The sequence below is a fragment of the Acinonyx jubatus genome, chromosome E2 (assembly GCF_027475565.1).
Source record: "Acinonyx jubatus isolate Ajub_Pintada_27869175 chromosome E2, VMU_Ajub_asm_v1.0, whole genome shotgun sequence".
NCBI lineage: Eukaryota > Metazoa > Chordata > Mammalia > Carnivora > Felidae > Acinonyx > Acinonyx jubatus.
The window spans coordinates 30,746,692-30,765,241 of NC_069396.1; the positions used below are offsets into that span (position 1 = coordinate 30,746,692).

Consider the following 18,550-nt stretch of genomic DNA (forward strand, 5'->3'; position numbering starts at 1 on the left):
CCTGGGAGATCAAAGCTTGCCAGGTACAAGAACTAATCACAGGAAAGCCCTGATTCCCCCCCCCCAGTACTCAGACTGCAGGAGGCCTGATCTAGGACCATCTGCTCCCTTTAGCTGGCTGAAATGTCCTTTCTGAAAGTCACTAATAGAATAGAAAAAAGAAAAGTCACGAGCGGGCACGATTCCCGGAAGGTTACTGCTCAAGTGGGAGTGTATTATCTGCGGAGGGAGGGACAGGTCCTGGCCTGCTCCTTAGCCCGTGGCCTTATATTTCCCCACAATAATGGCACCTTACTCCTTGCAGGCAGCAAAAGCCCAACCCTCAGCACTGAAACTGTACACATCAGCATGGACTGGGGCCAGGGGGGAGAGGCAGTTCGATGTACCATCTAGGGCCTGGGGGGCAGAAGGTCCTCACCCAGGCAGAGGTCACAGACCACTAGCACCTGCAGCCACCCAGCAGGTAACACAAATGGCCTGGGGGCTGAGGTCATAAAAGGCAGCTGACACCGGTCGGCCTTAAAGAGCAAAGGGTGGTGGCAGGTGGGGACTGGAGATGACAAGTCCTCTCTGACAAGGGGCTGCAGCTACTCACCTCGGGCTGGTTACTGCTGTGGAAGAAGGTGAGCTCTGTCCTGCCAGATCTTCCATTTTCCCCAGGAAGGGGAGATCTGGATTTTACACGAAGTCTCCCAACTTGAGAATGGACTGAAAGGAAAAATACTGCAAAGGCTGACAGTATCGGCCAAACATAATCTAAGAGCTCACCTGAACGCCCCATGTGCAGCCCTGACCTAGGGGGCAGGTCCTCAACAGGTGCCGTGTGGCAGGGAAGGTCAGGGAGGAGGTCAGATGATGCTGCGTGGGGCGGGCACACTGAGGAGGTGAGGCTGCTTGCCATTCCCGGGGCTCAGGAAACACTGTCTGACTTTTGTCATCCTATCACGCTGCGTCTGCTGCCACTTGGGTCCTTACCAACAGCCCTCTAACCCACTTCAGAAATTCTCTTCCTCTCCAAGGCCAGTTCATGAGGCAGTTCAGAACCCTCTCTTTGGGTAAGACAAGCCATTCCCTCCACCTCTGACCAAATTTGAGTCAACTTTGTTTTTTTTAATTATTTAAAAATGTTGATGGATTTTTGAGAGAGAGACACACACACAGCGCGAGCAGGGGAGGGGCAGAGAGAGAGACACAGAATCGGAAGCAGGCTCCAGGCTCCAGGCTCTGAGCTGTCCGCACAGAGCCCGATGCGGAGCTGATGACCTGAGAGGGCATGACCTGAGCTGAAGTCAGAAGCTTAACAGACTGAGCCACGCAGGGGTGCCTTTGAGTCGACTTTCAAAACAACTTAAAATTCACCTGCCTGTAGAAGAATCAAATAGCACCTGCCTTTCTCTCATACTTGACAAAATCATGACCAGTGACTCTGGGTACTTAAGAAGCTCTTTCCCCCAACCCCCCAAGAAACATACTGCGCTTCAAGGGTAGCTTCTGTTCCTCATCGCTGTGCGAGAGATAAGAGGGAAACTGAGGCATAGACCTAGAAGCTATTTGTCAAAGACACATGTATTTGGCAGGATTCCAAAGAGCTGGGAGAACCACGTACTAAGCTGTTTTTAAAAGCTTAGGTGGGGGGCGCCTGGGTGGCTCAGTCTGTTAAGTGTCTGACTTCAGCTCAGGTCATGATCTCGCAGTCTGTGGGTTCAGGCCTCGCATTGGGCTCTGTGCTGCCAGCTCAGAGCTTGGAGCCTGCTTCAGATTCTGTATCTCCCTCTCTCTCTGCTCTTACCTTGCTCATGCCCTCTCTCTCTCTCTCTCTCTCTCTCTCTCTCTCTCTCTCAAAAATAAATAATAAAACATTTTTAAAAATAAATAAATAAAAGCTTAGGGGGTCTTCCCGAATAGTGCCTAAAAGAGAGAAGTACAACTGCCTTACAATGGGACGTAATCTAGAACACTGAGAGACGAGGAAGGTCACAGGCCGAGGTACGATCATCGAATCTCTTTCCCTGGCATCACCTTTACTCTGCCACTTAGATTCTTTTATTCGCGTAATTCCCTCCACCCAGGGAGTGAGGCAGATGGGTGGGAGGGGACGGCAAAGAGACGTTTCAGAGCAAGGGAAAGTGCTCTGCACAAGCGACTGCCTGCAGCTGGGTGTGTGCCTGCACCTCTGGGTGTGTGCGGATGTGCATGCTTAGTTTGTATGCAAGCCATTTTGGTAGAGAAGTGTTTCTGTGCTTCAGGAAATACCTCCCAGGGGAACCTTCCTGACTTCAGTCTCTGTCTCCCATCTCCCCGACACACCACGGCTGTTCATTTCATCATTATATGTCTACAGAGCACCTTCTCGGGGGACTGGCACCGAGATGATATCAATGAACAGGAAAGGCCCAGTCCTAGTCCTCCGGGGGCCCACTGTTTAAGATGGAGGCAGACAGGAGAATGGGAGACTGCACGTCAGCGGGCAAGCACTTGGACAGCGGAAGTGGACGTGGAGAGGGCACAGAGGAGGCCAAGCTTGAAAGGCAGAGGGGAGGAGTCCAGGACCACATTCTGGAAGAAATGAGGTCTAAGCTGAGATCTGAAGGTCGAGTACTGGACCAGGTAAAGGGAAGGTGGGTGTTTCAGGCAGAGGAACCAGCATGGGCAAAGATCTGGGGGCAGATTCCCTCTCCCCCACCAGCCCCAGCGCTTGATGAAAATCTGCTGTTTGAGCTCAGGCACAGGCCATCCCAGGGAGAGGTTCCCGGGAGCTCTGGGCCCAAGTATGGGACTGATATGGCAGTGGCCAGAAGCCAAGGCTGAGAACCTTAAAAGTCACCGCTGTCAGATTTAAACTACTTCACTGAAAACATCCAAAGTGCCCTCCTGTCCTTAAGGTCCTCAGATGATAGGATGGAACAGGAAGTGTTCAGGGGACACTCTGGAGTATGGCCCTTCCTCCTGATAAAGGACATAAACACTAAAGGTAAAGCACAGAACCCGAGACAAACTCACTTCGAAATGCCAACTTACAGAGGTCAAAGAACGTTCATACTTTTGCTCTCTCTCTCTCTCTCTCTCTCTCTCTCACACCTGGTGGGCTAGGTAGAATGTCAGATTTTTTATATTATTTTTTTAAAGTTTTCATTTATTTATTTTGAGAGAGACGGAGAGTGAGAGCGGGGGAGGGGCGGAGAGAGAGGGACACAGCGCTGACAGCACAGAGCCCAGTGTGGGGCTGGATCTCACAAACAAACCATGAGATCGTGACCTAAGCTGAAATCGAGAGTCCAGATGCTCAGCCAACGGAGCCATCCAGGTGCCCCTTATATTATTTTTTATGGAGGAGGAAACTGAGGCTCAAAGTGGAAAAGTATCCAAGGTTATTGGCTCCTTCATTCACTCACTGACTCCACAAAATTAACACAGCTCCTGCTGTTGGCAGGCTTGTGCTAGGCACTGTGGACATGGTGAACAACAAATACTCCCTACTCATAGAAGCCAAGGTTCAAACCCATTGCTCTGATTCCAATCCCAGTGCCCTTTCCAATACACTGAACAGCCCATTGGATATGTGTTCTCTGGGGTAGTGCTCCAGTGGGTGGGTCTTCACAGCCTCACAGTGTTTGTCAGCAACCCTCCACCCACCCCTGCAAACATACCATCAAAGAAAACACAGCATAGCTGCTATGCAAATGCATCTTCAAGGCAAGGTGCAGACCAGATTTTCTCTGGAAGTCCCTCCCATATAGAAACCTTACCTACCAATGGTTGTCAAGGCTCTGGTTGTCTTTGAGTCACTGAAAATTTTCCTATTCCACCTCCACCCTCTGTACTAGCCTAAAGAGAATGCTTTAAAACCCTCACCTCGGGGTGCCTGGGTGGCTCAGTCGGTTGAGCCTCTGACTCTTGATTTCGGCTCAGGCCCTGATCCCACGGTCGTGAGATCAAGCCCCATGTTGGGCTCTGTGCTGAGCCTGGAGCCTGCTTGGGATTCTCTCTCACTGTCCCTTTGCCCCTGCCCTACTTGCGTGCACTGTCTCTCAAAAAAATAAAAATAAAAATAAAAATAAAGTAAACCCTCACCTTTGGCAAGTCTTCCCTCTAAACACTGTTCTACAGGAGTAGGGATGGGGTAAAGGTTCTTTCAAAGGAAAAGCGGGGGGGGAGGGGGTGTTGAGAGGAGGAGGACAAAACAGGGGAAAACACAGGAAGACAAAACAGGGGAAAGCACAGGAAGAGGACACACCAGACACACTGCCCCCTGGATAATTCTACCGTGAGCCATAGCTGGCCAAGGTCAGAAATGACTGGCAAAACCCGACCAGACAGACATCTCTCAAAGACGTTGGGGAGAGGCGGGTGTATCTCCCCGGAGCCTGGGCAATGTTATTTCCTGGGGCAAAGCAAGTCACAAAGGATGGAAGCTGATGACTGAATGTCTGGGGCAGGGTGGGAGGCAGGGCCAGGAGGTGGGGGTGGAGTGGTGGAAAGGGAGGAGGGGCAGAGTGCTGGCTGGTTTCACACAGACAAATCTCTTCATTTTTCCAGACTGGAAAAAGCTGTTTGGGCTGTGCACATTTGCAGAGAGTCACGGTATTTACTACGCTTCCTGGCTCAACAGATTTCTTTTTGTCATTCAGTCAAACGCAGCTTGTATTTTTCATAGCCAGAGCTGAACAGCCCATGGGGGCTCTTCCCCCACATTGTGTTCAAAAACACATCACCAGTGACTCAAAAAACCCAGCTCATATGGGCAAGAGGAGTGGGTGGGGGTAGCAATGTTTTAGAGATAAAGACCCACATTTAGACAAACAGTGTCTCCCCCTTGGAGGTATTTAATAACACTCCTTATTTGCCGAGCCCACATTGTTTTCTGGGCAGCCATAAGAACAAACTGCTATTCTAAAACCTGATTCCTGCACTTGGCATGTGACTCTCAGTTATCCATATTGACAGTGGTGGATAAGGTGCAGGAAAAGTGGTTAATTAAAAAACAAAAAACAAAAACCTTCTTGCCAGAATGTGCCTATGCACAGTTCAGCTCCAGACATGCTTCTGGCCAAATGTCAGGTTGGAAAGTTGGCTGTTGAACCACTGTATGCTAAACCAGTACTTCAATCCAACAGACATTAACTGGCCACTTACTATGTGCGAGGTTCAGTGCTAGGGGTGGGAGTATCCAAATGGACCACAACTTAACATGCACTTTATATTTTTAATAGAAAACAGAGTGTGAGCCCAATGCTATGCACAGCTAATGGTGGAATTTGGGGCGTCAAATATGCACCAGGTGAGTAAGGGAAGTCTTTTGGGGGGTAGGAGAGGGGAGAGACCCCTTCACATCACACTCGTAGGCTTCCATAGGCATAATGCCAGCCAAATCACCACACTGGGAGTACAGTCATCACATCTTGCTCAAACAACCTAGAGTCATGCCGCCCTGGGAGTCGGAGAGTGGGAACCTCATCTTCGGAGATGATATGACATATTCAGGCGATGTCCGACCCCTCTGGCCAAGGGGAGGGTGAAGAAACAGGCATCCCTGATGATGCGGGTTAACATCACCTGATACAATGGAATACAGCCTCTAACTTCTTCCTCTTCTTGGGTTTCCAAAGCACAAAGTCATCTTGCATTGATTTAAAGAGAGAAAGGACCCACACAGACTTCTCAGTGTTGTTTTTGAGTCAGGAGCTCTGGGGAGTCAGAGAGGGGTGGAGGCTGATGGAGGGAAGGAGGGGTCTTTAGGGGACCAGGGAGTTGGGGAAGCTGGGAATTCTGTATAGTCCAAGTTGACTATGCCAGATGTAGCTCAATTTTTTTTTTCTTTTAAGAGACTGTTATGGGTTTCCTTTCCAAAGTGGAACTGCAGGGATGGAAAAATGAGTTTCAGTTGCTATGGAAATAGGAGTTGGCTGGAGCCTGCGGGAGCAGCAGCTGGAGTAGAACAAGTGGCCAGGAACCTGGCCCTGTGACAGAGGGGCTTCCGGCTGGGGATAAGACAACAACAGGCTTTAGCAGGGAGGAGGAGGAGGGAAGAAGACACAGGAGACAGATTCTGCTGCCTATGGATTCTGCAGACACGTAGAGTGATAGAGAATGGTGTGTGCGTGTGCACGTGTGTGGGGGGGGGGTTGCATGTACATCCCCACAGGCCAAAAGAAAAAAAAAAAAAAGAGAGAGAGAGAGAAGCAAAATAAATCACTGCCTGAGGAAGAACAGAGTTTCACTGGAGACTGTGAGGTCACAAAAGCCCTGAGACAGTTGAGTGACAGAAGAGAAGAGGCTTGTTGTTTCAAAGACTTCCAGGGGGTGAGCAAATGCCTGAGCAGGGACTGGCCCTCGCACTCTGTGCTCCCTCACCTTTTGTCCTCACACAACTCTTCAAATTGAAACTGATGTGGGCCAGAAACACAGCCAACAAAATCCCCGCGGGGTTAGTGAGCCTGTGGGAGTGGGCAAGCTGGTGGTTCTGTTTCATCTGCATCGCTGGGTCACTGTTTCCGTTCCAGGTAGAGAGCCTGCATGACGTAGGGGCTTGAGGGTCTTCTAGCCTGACGCTTCAAAGGAGTCTGAATGTTCTCAGCATCACATGCTGAGGAGGTGTTTTGATTAGGCTTATGGTGACTTCAGGTCTTTGCTGGATCCTTCAGCAGGGCTCACCTGGAGGAATATTTTTCTATTCTCACTCCTATCCCAGTAAGAGGAACCACTCAGCCCCCTTCCTCCCATCATGGTGGGGGTGAGTGGACAGGGGAACCTCACATTCACAAAGGGACTCAAAGTTAGGCTTTTGACACTATATAATTCTATCACTGTCTATACATGTTGTCCCTGAGAAACACTGACAGGATCATACAGTTTAAGCTGTATTTCTTCATTTTTCAATATATCAAGACTCTAAAAAGTGGAAGTAAGCATCAAAGATGAATAAAATACTTATAAATAAAATTAACCAAGGAGGTAAAAGACTCATACACTAAAAACTGTAAAACGCTGCTGAAAGAAATTAAAGAAGATACAAATAAATGGAAAGACATCCCATGTTCATTGATAAGGAAGCTTAACATTAAGATGGAAATACTACTCAAAGCAATCTATAGATTCGATGCAATCTCTATCAAAATCCCAACGACTTTTTTTTTTCAGAAATAGAAAAATCCATACTAAAATTTATATGGAATCTCGAGAAACCCCAAAGAGCCAAAATGATCTTGAAAAAGATGAACAAAGTAGGAGGACTCACACTTTCTGATATCAAACCTTACAACAAAGGTATAGTCATCAACACAGCATGACACTGGTACACAGACATATAGAGCAATAGAATAGAGGGCCTAGAAATAAACCCTCGCGTGTGTGGTCAAATGATTTTCAACAGGAGGCCAAAAACACCTACTGGGGAAAGGATACTCTTTCCAACAAATAGTGTTGGGAGAACTGAATACCCACATGCAAAAGAAATGAAGCTGGACACTTTATACCAGAATTAGCTAAAATGGAACAAAGACCTAAACATAAAACCTGAAACCGTAAACTCTTATGAGAAAACACAGAGTAAAAGCCTCATGACATTGAACTTGATAATGATTGCTTCCAGATGCCACCAAAAGCACAGATAACAAAAGAAAAACTAGATAAACTGAACTTCCTTAAGATGAAAAACTTTGGTGTACCAAAGGACACTATCAACAAAGTGAAAAGACAGGATGGGAGAAAATATTTGCACATCATACATCTGATAAGGGATGAGTATCCAGAATACATAAAGACCTACAACTTAACAGCAAAAACAAAGCAAAACAAAACCCAACCTGTTTCAAAAATGGACAAAGGACCTAATAGACATTTCTCCAAAGAAGATATATAAATGGCCATTAAGCACATGGAAAGATGCTCAACATCACTAGTCATCAGGAAAATGCAAATCAAAATCACAATGAGATCCTATTAGAAGGGCCATTACCCAAAACCCAGAAAATAACAAATGTTGACAAGGATATGGAGAAATAGAAAGCTCTGTACATTGCTGATGGGATTGAAAAATGGCATAGACACTGAGGAAATGGTATGGTAATTCCTCAAAAAATAAAATAGTAGAATTACCTTATCATCCAGCAATTCCACTCTGGATATATACCCAAAAGAACTGAAAGCAAGGATATTTGTACACTTACGCTCACGGCAGTATTATTCACAATGGCCAAGACTTGTGGGCCAAGTAACCCACATGTCCATGGACAGAAGAATGGATAAACCTAATACCGTACACGCATACAACAGGATACGATTCCATCTTAAAAAGGAAGGATATTCTGACACCTGCCACAACACGGATGAACCCTGGAGACATTATACCAAGTGAAATAAGCCAGTCACAAAAGAACAAATATGGCACGATATCACGGACATAGTGTACCTGGAGTAGTCAAAATTATAGAGATGGAAAGTGCAGTGGTGGTTGTCAGAGTCTGGAGGAAGGAGGGAATGGGGAGGAAATTAAAACTAATCAGAAAATTGAAGTCTTTGTTTACTGAGTTTAGGAAGATGAGAAAATTCTAGAGATGGATGGTGGTGATGTTTGGTTACACAACCATGTAAGGTACTTCATGCCACTGAACTGTACATTTTTATATGGTTAAAATGGTAAACCTTACATCATGTATATTTTCCCACAATCAGTGTGTGTGTGTGTGTGTGTGTGTGTGTGTGTGTGTAAATAACACACAGTCAGCCTCTCGACTTCTGCGAAGTTCTGCCCTCACAGGCTGTCTGTCCAGTTAAGCCCAGTCAGCACCCAGGATAAGTTCTTTCCCCTCGTCAAAACTTAACAGAGGTGGAAACAAGACCACAGGCTGGTGTGGCGAGCCCCTCGTATGCAGGCGGGATAGAAAGATGAATGGAGATGAGGACTGTTCAGGGAGGACAGTCCCCTTGCTCTGATGCAGGGTCTCCAGTGATAAGGGCTGTCAGGCAAGAGCGGGCACAGTGGGCACTGTGGCAGCTGAGAGGAAGAGGGGAACTTGTGCTTGGCTGGCAGGTGGTATCACAGAGGAAGTGGTGTTTCAGGGGGCTTTGAAAGAATGAGGATGTGCGTGTGTGTGAACTGGGGGAGGGAACTTTCAGGTGGGTTGTCTGTCTGTCTGTCTCTAAAGAGAATGCCGGTTCAGCAGGGAGAGGAGGTGACCAGGCAGCAGATGACAGGAACATGTGCCACACAAGTGTGTCATCTTGGAAGGTAAGTATTATAAAGGCATATTTGGCCTTGATCTGTAACCTTCTGGAGCAGATCCAGAAGGAATTTGAATGCCAAACTCCCAATAACAACTTCTGTGTACAGAGGACTTACTATGGTGCGTCTCACTCAATAACCCTAAATGGTAGGGAACAACATGAGCTCCATTTTCAGCTGAGGAAACTGAGGCCCAAGTGGTTAAGCAACTTGCCAAGAACACACACATGGCCAGTAATGGTGGAGCTGGGCTATCAACCCAGAACTACACGGGTCTCAAACTCTAATACACATAAGAAATGCCTCAGGAGCTAGTTTAAAAACACAAATTCCATTCCCAGTGGCCAAAGATGGAATCTTTTGAACAACAAAACTAAGTGTATTGGATTATAACCCAGAGTATAAAATAAAGCCCATGAGTCCATATTATTATAAATAAAAAGAGAAATTAATAAATGGGAGAGAAGAGCCAAATCATCTGTGAAGAATTCCAAATAAATAATGTAGATATACTACCCTAAAGAAGGGAGGATAGAACTCCCCAGTGCCTCAAGCATGGGCTGTGCATAATCACTTCCTTCCAAGAGTACCGCATGGAATGGGGGGAGGGGGGGACGGGAACAGAGTAACCTTACAGTGGACAGACCTGACAAACGTTCAGTCAGGTGATCGAGGTCAGTATCAACAGCGATAGGTCATGTTGACCATGAAGTGATGAAAATGGCACTTTACCTCTGTGGCCTTCCTCTCCCAAACCCATAACACCAGTCTAACCATGAGAAAAAGATCAGACAAATTCCAATAGAGGGGTTATTCTACAATATACCCGACCAGTACTTCTCAAAACTGTGACAGTCATCAAAAACAAGGAAATTCTGGGGCACCTGCGTGGCTCAGTGGGTTAAGCGTCTAACTTCGGCTCAAGTCATGATCTCACAGTTCATAGGTTCGAGCCCTGCGTCGGGCTCTGTGCTGACAGCTCAGAGCCTGAAGCCTGCTTTGGATTCTGTGTCTCCCTCTCTCTCTGCCCCTCCCCTACTCGTACTCTGTTTCTCTCTCTCTCAAAAAACAAACATTAAAAAAAACTTAAAAACAAAAACAAGGAAATTCTAATACAGTCACAGACAGTAGGAACCGAAGAAGTAACAACTAAATGTGATACTAGATGAGTTCTTGGAATCAAGGTAAACACTAAAAAAAACTGAATCAGCTATGGACTTTGGTTACAATGTATTCATATTAGTTCATTTTATTACAACAAATGTACCATAGCACATTTGTTACTCTTAATAATAGGGGAAACTGGGTGTGGGGTATGTGGGAACTCTCTAGGCTATCATCTCAATTTTTCTGTAAATCTAAACTGGTCTAAAAAAAATAAAATCTATTTTTAAAAAATCCCCAGGTTTACCCTCAGAACCTCTGGCCCTCTGCTGTGACTTTGCATAAGTGTATCAGAGTTGTGAATGAAGCTGGCCCCATTCCCTGCCTGTTGATGGACGTCAGAGAAGCCGCAGATACAGTGGTATCGGCAGGGTGGGGGGAACAGTTCACCCCTCCTCCATCGGACTCCTCCTCCATCGGACTCCCTGTATGCCCTCCTCCATCGGACTCCCTGAGGTTAGGGATGGCGCCTCTCTCATTAGACTGGCAGCCTTCCTCATATGAGAACTGGATCTCCCCTCTCAGGCGAGGCAGACTGGCGGCCCCTGAGGGCAGGGACCGCTTTTCCTCTTGAGGATCTCAAGAAGGCCTCCCTTAGTAGCCCCAGGGGCCACAGATTCTCCATATGCATTTTGTCTTCCTTTTAGGTAAGTCAAGGTTCTTCAGATGGGTGGGAGGAGAGGCCATGTCCAAAACGTACGTTTTTCAAAGCTGGCAAATTCAGCTTGTTCCAAAATAATAGGTCTCCCAACACACTCAGAGAAGCACAATCGGTGCCCATAACAGCAAGCTCAGTGATCTCTTGGGCTTGGGACCCTAAGCTTCCTCTCTGGCGCCCCTCTTACCTCGCGCCCCGCAGCAACAGTGTAAAACTGGGTTGCTGCCAATTCTATAATGGAACTCAGCATCCCAGGAAACGGTGTCTCAGCTTCAAGAGGCTATTGTTGGAAGGTGCACAGCAAGTGACCCCAAAATGTGGGACAGTGTATCAGCAGAATGCACACACAGTATCTGTAATTACTGATCTGCAGAAGTTCTCAAGACAGGACAGGATGCGCCTCTGGACAAAGCAGGAAGAGCAAGGCCTGGAAATCAAATCAAGACGTGACAATGAGGGGGAAAAAGGCCGATTGTATTAACATAAGCTGAAGGAATATTAGGTAGACAGAAATGGTGGAGTGTGAGGAGCTCAGAAAAGCTGGTACAAAAGAAAGGCTTTGAGAGTCTGTCTTATCTCCCACGTTGTTCAGAGCAGTGGGGTTGCTGGAAACTCTTGAACGTTACAGGCGGCTCAGAGGGCTGGCCAGAGCTTCCTGGAATACTCTCTTGACAGAATCGTACGGTTGGTCCAGGGAGCAGGAGGAAGGCAACGATTTGGTCACCGGTTTCAGTCACGTCTGCCGTGGGCACAGGGACGGGGGCTTAGATCAGGCGCGCTGTCAGTTGGACCCTTGTACCCCTCAGGGGATACAAACATCTTAGGCTGTCCTATTAAAAATCATCCATCCTGCTCACCTTGTTTTGGTTCTGTGAATACCAATCTTCTAACTAGACCTTGGCTTCCCATGCGGGCTTCCCTACAGATGAAGGAATGTGCTGACAAGCTGACATAAAGTTTTCAGGCTGCCTCGCAGTGCTTGTCCCATTGTGATTTAATATATTTGTGGTCTGGCTTCCTTACCAGGCTCCTGTGAATTTGGTTAGTCTGTCCCTTTCAGCCTGATTAGCTCCATGTGCACCAAGGAATCAACAAACTATGGATGGTGCACCAAGCTCCATCCCTGGCCCGTGAAGAATGAGCTCCACCAGTGTCCAGGCCCCCTCCATGCTGGCCCTAAGGGGGCTTTCTTTCAGTGACAGCCTCTCCCTGGACGTCACAGTCTAGCTGCTCTTTGCCACATCAATCACCCCAACCACAGCTATCAACCCTGTGCCCAGAGTGAGCTGTGGGGGCCCTGAAAACAAAGCATGCAGCACCAAAAGCAACTTTATGAGTCCCACGGGACAAAAAAGAATTAAGGAAGAGAGAGGCCCTTTGCTTGGGGGGGGGGGGGGGGCGGTATGATGCCAAGAACACACGATAGAGTATAAGCTGAAGAAGCTGGCAATGTTTAATCTAGAACAGGGAAGATCTGGTAGGGCCAGCAGGTTCCCTATCATCAAATATCTGAAGGACTGTCGCAATGAAAAGGGGACAGATTTGTTCCCTGAGGCTCCAGAAGAAAGTATGACAACCAAGGGCCAGCAGATTCAGGGAGAAGGATTCCAAGTGGATAAGAAAGAGGAAATTTCCAACGGCAGATTTCCTCTACTACCAATAATTCAAATAATATCTTCACTTCCTTTCTTCCTTTTGTCAAATTTTGAGAAGTTTAAACCTGTAATTAAGAACATAAACTGTGGAGCAGGACAACCCAGGTTCACTTTCCAGTTGTCACTTACTAGCTATATAACTTTGGGCAAGTTATGTAATAACTTCCCTGGGCCTGTTTTCTCAGCTAATAATAGTACCTACCTCAAATAGGACTAAACCCATGTGACTGTGGTGAGGAGTAATGAAATTATGCAAGAAGGGGGCTTAGAATAACACGTAGCACATAGTAAGTGCTCAGTAAGTGGCAACTATTATTTTTATCATGTTCTCATACTATCTATACTATTTTTCATGTTTTTTTAAGTAGAAATAAATTTATGTAAATCTATTTTATCTGTAAGTTAAAAAAATTTTTTTAATTTATTTTGAGAGAGAAACAGTGTGAATGGGGGAGGGACAAGGAGAGAGAGGGAGAGAGGAGAATCCCAAGCAGGCTCCGTGCTGCCAGTGCAGAGCCTGACACGGGGCTCGAACTGATGAAAACTGTGAGATCGTGACCTGAACTGAAACCAAGAGTCGGACGCTTAATGGATTGAGCCACCCAGGCGGTCCTATGTAAATTTATTTTAAAGAAAGCTCTCTATATTACTACTGTAAATGTAGAGAGACAAACACTTGCCCTGTGGAGGTGGGAGCTATAAAAATAAACAACACGTGGGCGCCTGCGTGGCTCAGTCAGTTAAGTGTCCGACTTCAGCCCAGGTCCGTGAGTTCGAGCCCCTCTTTGGGCTCTGTGCTGACAGTGCAGAGCCTGGAGCCTGTTTCAGATTCTGTGTCTCCCTCTCTCTCTATCTGACCCTCCCCCGTTCATGCTCTGTCTCAAAAATAAATAAACGTTAAAAAATAAAAATAAAAAAATAAACAACACGATGTTATGAAATGTTAGCTAACGAAGACTGCCTGTTCCACGACCTGAATTTGAGGACTGCCATCTTTTCCATAAAAAGGAGAGACAAGCCAGTTGAGTACTACACTGAGACTTCTTTTGTTGACTGTAGCCAGGAGAGTCTGGTGAGCTCTGGGAAGGATAAGGCCCCTGTGGTTGTAGCTTCTGGTCTGGGGACAGACAGCAGCTTGGAGAGGGTCAAAGAGGCAGCTTAAAAGGGAACACCTATCCTAGTCTGAGGCTTCACGTTGTTTAGTGACACGACTCTATTCCACACCAGATCATCTCACAAGGTCCCCAGTGGTGTATACACGGCACACCCAAAACACCCAAATCTGAAACACTTTGTAGCTTCCCCCCTGTACTCGTCGCCGCCCCCCAGAGGTCACCTGCAGACCTGCAGACTGTTGCCCTGGTGGCCTTTTTCCTGCCTGAAGGCTTTTTCTGGCTGCATCGTGTATACCACAGATGGTGAGCAGAAGCGCGAAGGCAGGGAAATACCCCAGCTTCCTTGCCTCGTCATGGGACATATGATCTCTCCAAGGGTCCCCAGTGAGACTGAGCCGTTGCCCCAGTGGTAACTCACTTACCAACACACCCTTTCCCCTTGTCCACATGGCTTTCCTCTCTTCCCCAGGTCCACTGCACTCTCACCGGGCTTTCTGCCATCACTTCCCAATTAAAGTCCTGGCACCCAAATCCTTGTCTCATGATCTGCTTTTGGGGAAACCCCAACCATGGCATAGTTTAAACTTTAACCCTGGAATGAGGTGCCCAGTGAGTAAACGCCACGCCATTGGAGACCTCAAGAAATAGCTGAGGACCCTCGATGGGGATTCATGGGTCAGGTAAAGATTTAGCTAGATGGACATTTAATATTCCTGTGATCCTCAGGTCCCATGACTCTAGATAAAGAGTTGGCAAACTACAGCCCACGAGCCACAGCCAGCCCACTGCCTGCTTCTGTTCAATTGTGAGCTAAGGATGTTTTTCCCATTTTTAAACAGTTTTAACAAATCAAAATAAGAATAACATTTTGTGACCCATTAAAATCCTATGAAACACAAATTTCAGTGTATGTAAATTAAGTCTTATTGGAACAAAGTTACACCCATTCATTTCCATACCCTCTACAGCTGCTTTTACTCTACAGACACACAGGTGAGAGCATATGCAACTGAAACCATATGATCCGCAAAGCTCAAAGTATTTCCTACCTGGCCCTTTACAGAAAAACGTTTGCTGACGCCTGTTCAAGATCACCATCCTGCAGGGACAAGAGGCAGATTGAGACCTGGCTATCCCATGGACGGGAAGGCCCAGTGCCAGACCTAGAATTTAGGGGGTAGCTTGCATCAGACCTTCTCAGTGCCTTTTTCTACAACTTTGTGCCTATCCTCACTCCTCCTTCTGCCCCTGCAGGCAACTGGGACTCTTCTACTGAGGCATTACTGGTTTTATACCAGGAATAGTTTTATTTTTAAAGGGCATGGGATTTGTCTTCTCCACACTCCACCCACTGTCCCAGGTAGTTTCACCCATGCTTGAGGGCTTCTGCAACCGCTTAGTTAGTGATCCCTCCCCAAACCAAACCAAATCTCCAGCCCAGGACTGTGTCCTGAGATCTCTCATCAACTGTCTGTTCAGCATCAGATTAAGAGGGAGGTGCTGGAGGTGGTTTTGCTGCTTACCAGCTGTGTAACATACGACAAGGTATTTAACTGCATGGGGCACCAATTTCATCATCTGTCAGAAGTGGAAACCATCCTGCCCAGCCTGCCAGGATTACTGTGCTAACCGGATGAAATGAGAGCTGTCCCCAAAACACAGTGCCACCTGGCCTCAACCTCTGTCTCCAGCATATTATCATTATTGTACTTCTGTTCTATGTGCCTACCACACTCCCTACATACCGGCTTTCCTTGAGTTCCCTGACCTTGCCAAGCTCCTGACTACCTCTGGGCCTTTGCACATGCTACTTTTTCTGCCTAAACACTTTTTCCTCATCTTGTGCTTGGCTGCTTCACACCTTTCTGATACCCAGTCTAAGGCAGGCCCCTTCTGTATGCCTCCCCACCTTGATTCTTTCATTGCATGTGCAGTGATGTGTAATTTCAGTCAATTCTCATTATTCGCAGCAGCTATGTTCTGTAAATTTGCCGTGAATATGGAATTAGCAAATACTGAACCATTGTTCCCAGGGGAAAAAAAAAACCGAAGTTAGGTTTCTGTGAGCCTCTGGTCACATTTTCATCAACAGATCAATCAATACCTAACCTTGTTTTATGTATGTTTCTTTTAAAATTTATTTATTTATTTATTTATTTATTTATTTATTTATTTATTAACATTTACTTATTTTTGAGAGACAGAGAGAAACAGAGCATGAGCAGGGGAGGGGTGGAGAGAGGGGAAGACACAGAATCCGAAGCAGGCTCCGGGCTCTGAGCTGTCAGCACAGAGCCTGACACGGGGGCTCAAACTCACAAACCATGAGATCATGACCTGAGCTGAAGTCCGGACGCTTAACTGACTGAGCCACCAGGCACCCCATGTGTGTTTCTTTTTAAAGACACCTTATTTAATAAATATTGTTGATTCATTCATATTGAACTCAGCCAAACCCAGGACAGCTCATGCCTGAACAAAGCTTATCTAATAATACACATTTTCTCTGTAAGGCACCTCACAACCTTCTTGTGTTTAGGGGCACTAGTCAGCACTTGAGCATGATGCCTGGGGGTGATTTTAAACAGAAATCACCAACCAACAGAAAAAGCACAAAAATGCAGAAAACATGGCACAAAATAAACCACAAAGAGGACACCTGTTTACAGTATGAGAGCTAAAACCAGAAGGCACAGCGTTGCCTCATTTTGACCTCAGCTGGGAACGTGCATGTTGGGCAACTCTAATTTTCTGCCACTCTGCCCATGTCCATGCATGACCACGAAAGTGCTGCAGGTATTGATTTCAGGGTTACAAATACATTTCAGCGAGTAGGGGGATTCGCGACTACAGAATCTGCAAAAAAAACGAGGATCCATGATACTTTCTCCCATTTCCCTCATTCAGTGGATTGTGAATTCACAGAGACTTGGCTTCCCTCTTACTCACTGTTTTAGCTCTAGAATCTGGGAAACTGCCTGGCACATAGTGGGCTCTCAATAACAAATATATTGTGAATGAACGAATGAGTCAATTCAGTGAAAGTGCTTTGCTGGCAGCGGCGATAACTGTTGTTTATGGGAATGCGCCACTGAGATGCCCTGTGCTAAGTGTTTTGTCCACATTCTCTGTCAATGAGGGAAACAGCAGATTACTTCCGCACATGGGCCCTAGAGACAGATTCCCGGGGATGTGCCTCTTCCTAATTATATAACCCTGAGCAAGTTCTTTGGCCTTTCTGAGGCCCAGCTTCTTCAACCATCATAGGGAGTAATTATAGTCCTACCTTGTGGGCCATATGAGGAGTCGAATGTGGCAATGCACAGAAAGCTGGCAAGCACCAGGCACAGGTACGCCCTTAGTAACCATTATCTTTAATTGTTAATTTTTTTTTTTTAACGTTTATTTTTGAGACAGAGAGAGACAGAGCATGAAGGGGGGAGGGGCAGAGAGAGAGGGAGACACAGAATCAGAAGCAGGCTCCAGGCTCTGAGCTGTCAGCCCAGAGCCCGATGCGGGGCTCGAACTCATGGACCTCGAGATCATGACCTGACCTGAAGTCGGACGCTTAACCGAATGAGCCACCCAGGCACCCCCCCCCATTATCTTTAATTGTTAATAATTCCCACAACAAGTCTACGTGTTTTACACTATCATACCCATTTTGCAGGTGAGGAAACTGAGGCTACAAGTGGTTCCATGAATTCCTGAGGGACGGGCTGGCTGTGGGGACTCCAAGCCCATGCTGGTAACCACTTTGCTGTTACCTAAATATAAGGGATCATTTTTATCAGCTACAGGGGATCTTACTCTGCCTGCTCAGTGACATTTACCAAATGATGGGGCAGCTCAGGCCAGCCCCTGAACTTCTAGGGGATCTGGATTAAGAGGAAGACTCCCTGGTGAGTCTTCTCTCACATTCCACATCAGTGTCTTTCTGTTCTCTGCCCACTTTTTTGTTTAACCCCTTCAGAACCAGTCCTACTGGGAGGGGGAGGTGTTGGTTTGTTATCTTGGGTTTGACAGCTCAAAGGGGGAGATATCTCCTGCTTCAAAAGCAGGGAAGAGGAGGAGGAGGAGGAGGAGGAGGAAAAGGAGGAGGAGGAGGAGGAGAAGGGGAGAGAAGGAGAATCAGCATGTACAAACGTCCTTGGGTTTTGTGCAATCTTAGATCAAGAGTCCTCAAACTTAGCTGCTAGTTGCAATCTCCTGAAAAGCTTTTAAATATCCAAATGCCCAGGTCCCAACCCAGACCACTTACCTTTGAGTCTCTGGGGGTGTTACGGGGGCATCAGGATGCTCCCCAAGAGCTTCCAATGTGCGACCAAGTTTGAGAACGGTGCTTTGGATCCTATCCGTCCGTACTCAGCTGCAAAGCTCAAGTCGCCTTGGACACGGGTAACTCTCTTCTCTTTGGACTTGCCCTTCGGGGACTCGGGCACGCTTTCCAGAGGCACAGGCTAGTAGAGGACGTCCGCGTGCCAGCGACCTGCTGTTCTGCGCTGCCCCTAGGCCCAGCTTGGAGACTGCCGGGCTCCGGGTCCCCTTAGGCAACAGCACGTGTGGCCGCTCCGACTTCTCCGCTCATCTGTGCAGACCGCGCGCGGGGCTCCGCGGCCGCCGCGCTGCCCACCCCGACCTCAGAGGCTCGGGGAAAACGCCCGAGGCTCCGGAATCCTACCTAGGCTGCCGGCGCTGCCCTCCAGTCCCCGGAACCCTGGGGCTCCGGTTCGCTCCG

The 18,550-nt window shown here is 47.2% G+C and overlaps 1 protein-coding gene across 1 annotated transcript in view; it reads right to left on the minus strand.

Annotated features, from left to right (window-relative positions):
• Nucleotides 1-18,244, minus strand: part of CHD9 (chromodomain helicase DNA binding protein 9) — a 232,426-nt gene extending 214,182 nt beyond the window's left edge. The window contains exon 1 of the mRNA XM_027044406.2: nt 18,074-18,244. The gene's annotated coding sequence lies outside the window, so the exon portion shown is untranslated. The remainder of the gene's footprint in view (nt 1-18,073) is intronic.
• Nucleotides 18,245-18,550: the final 306 nt, after the last annotated feature.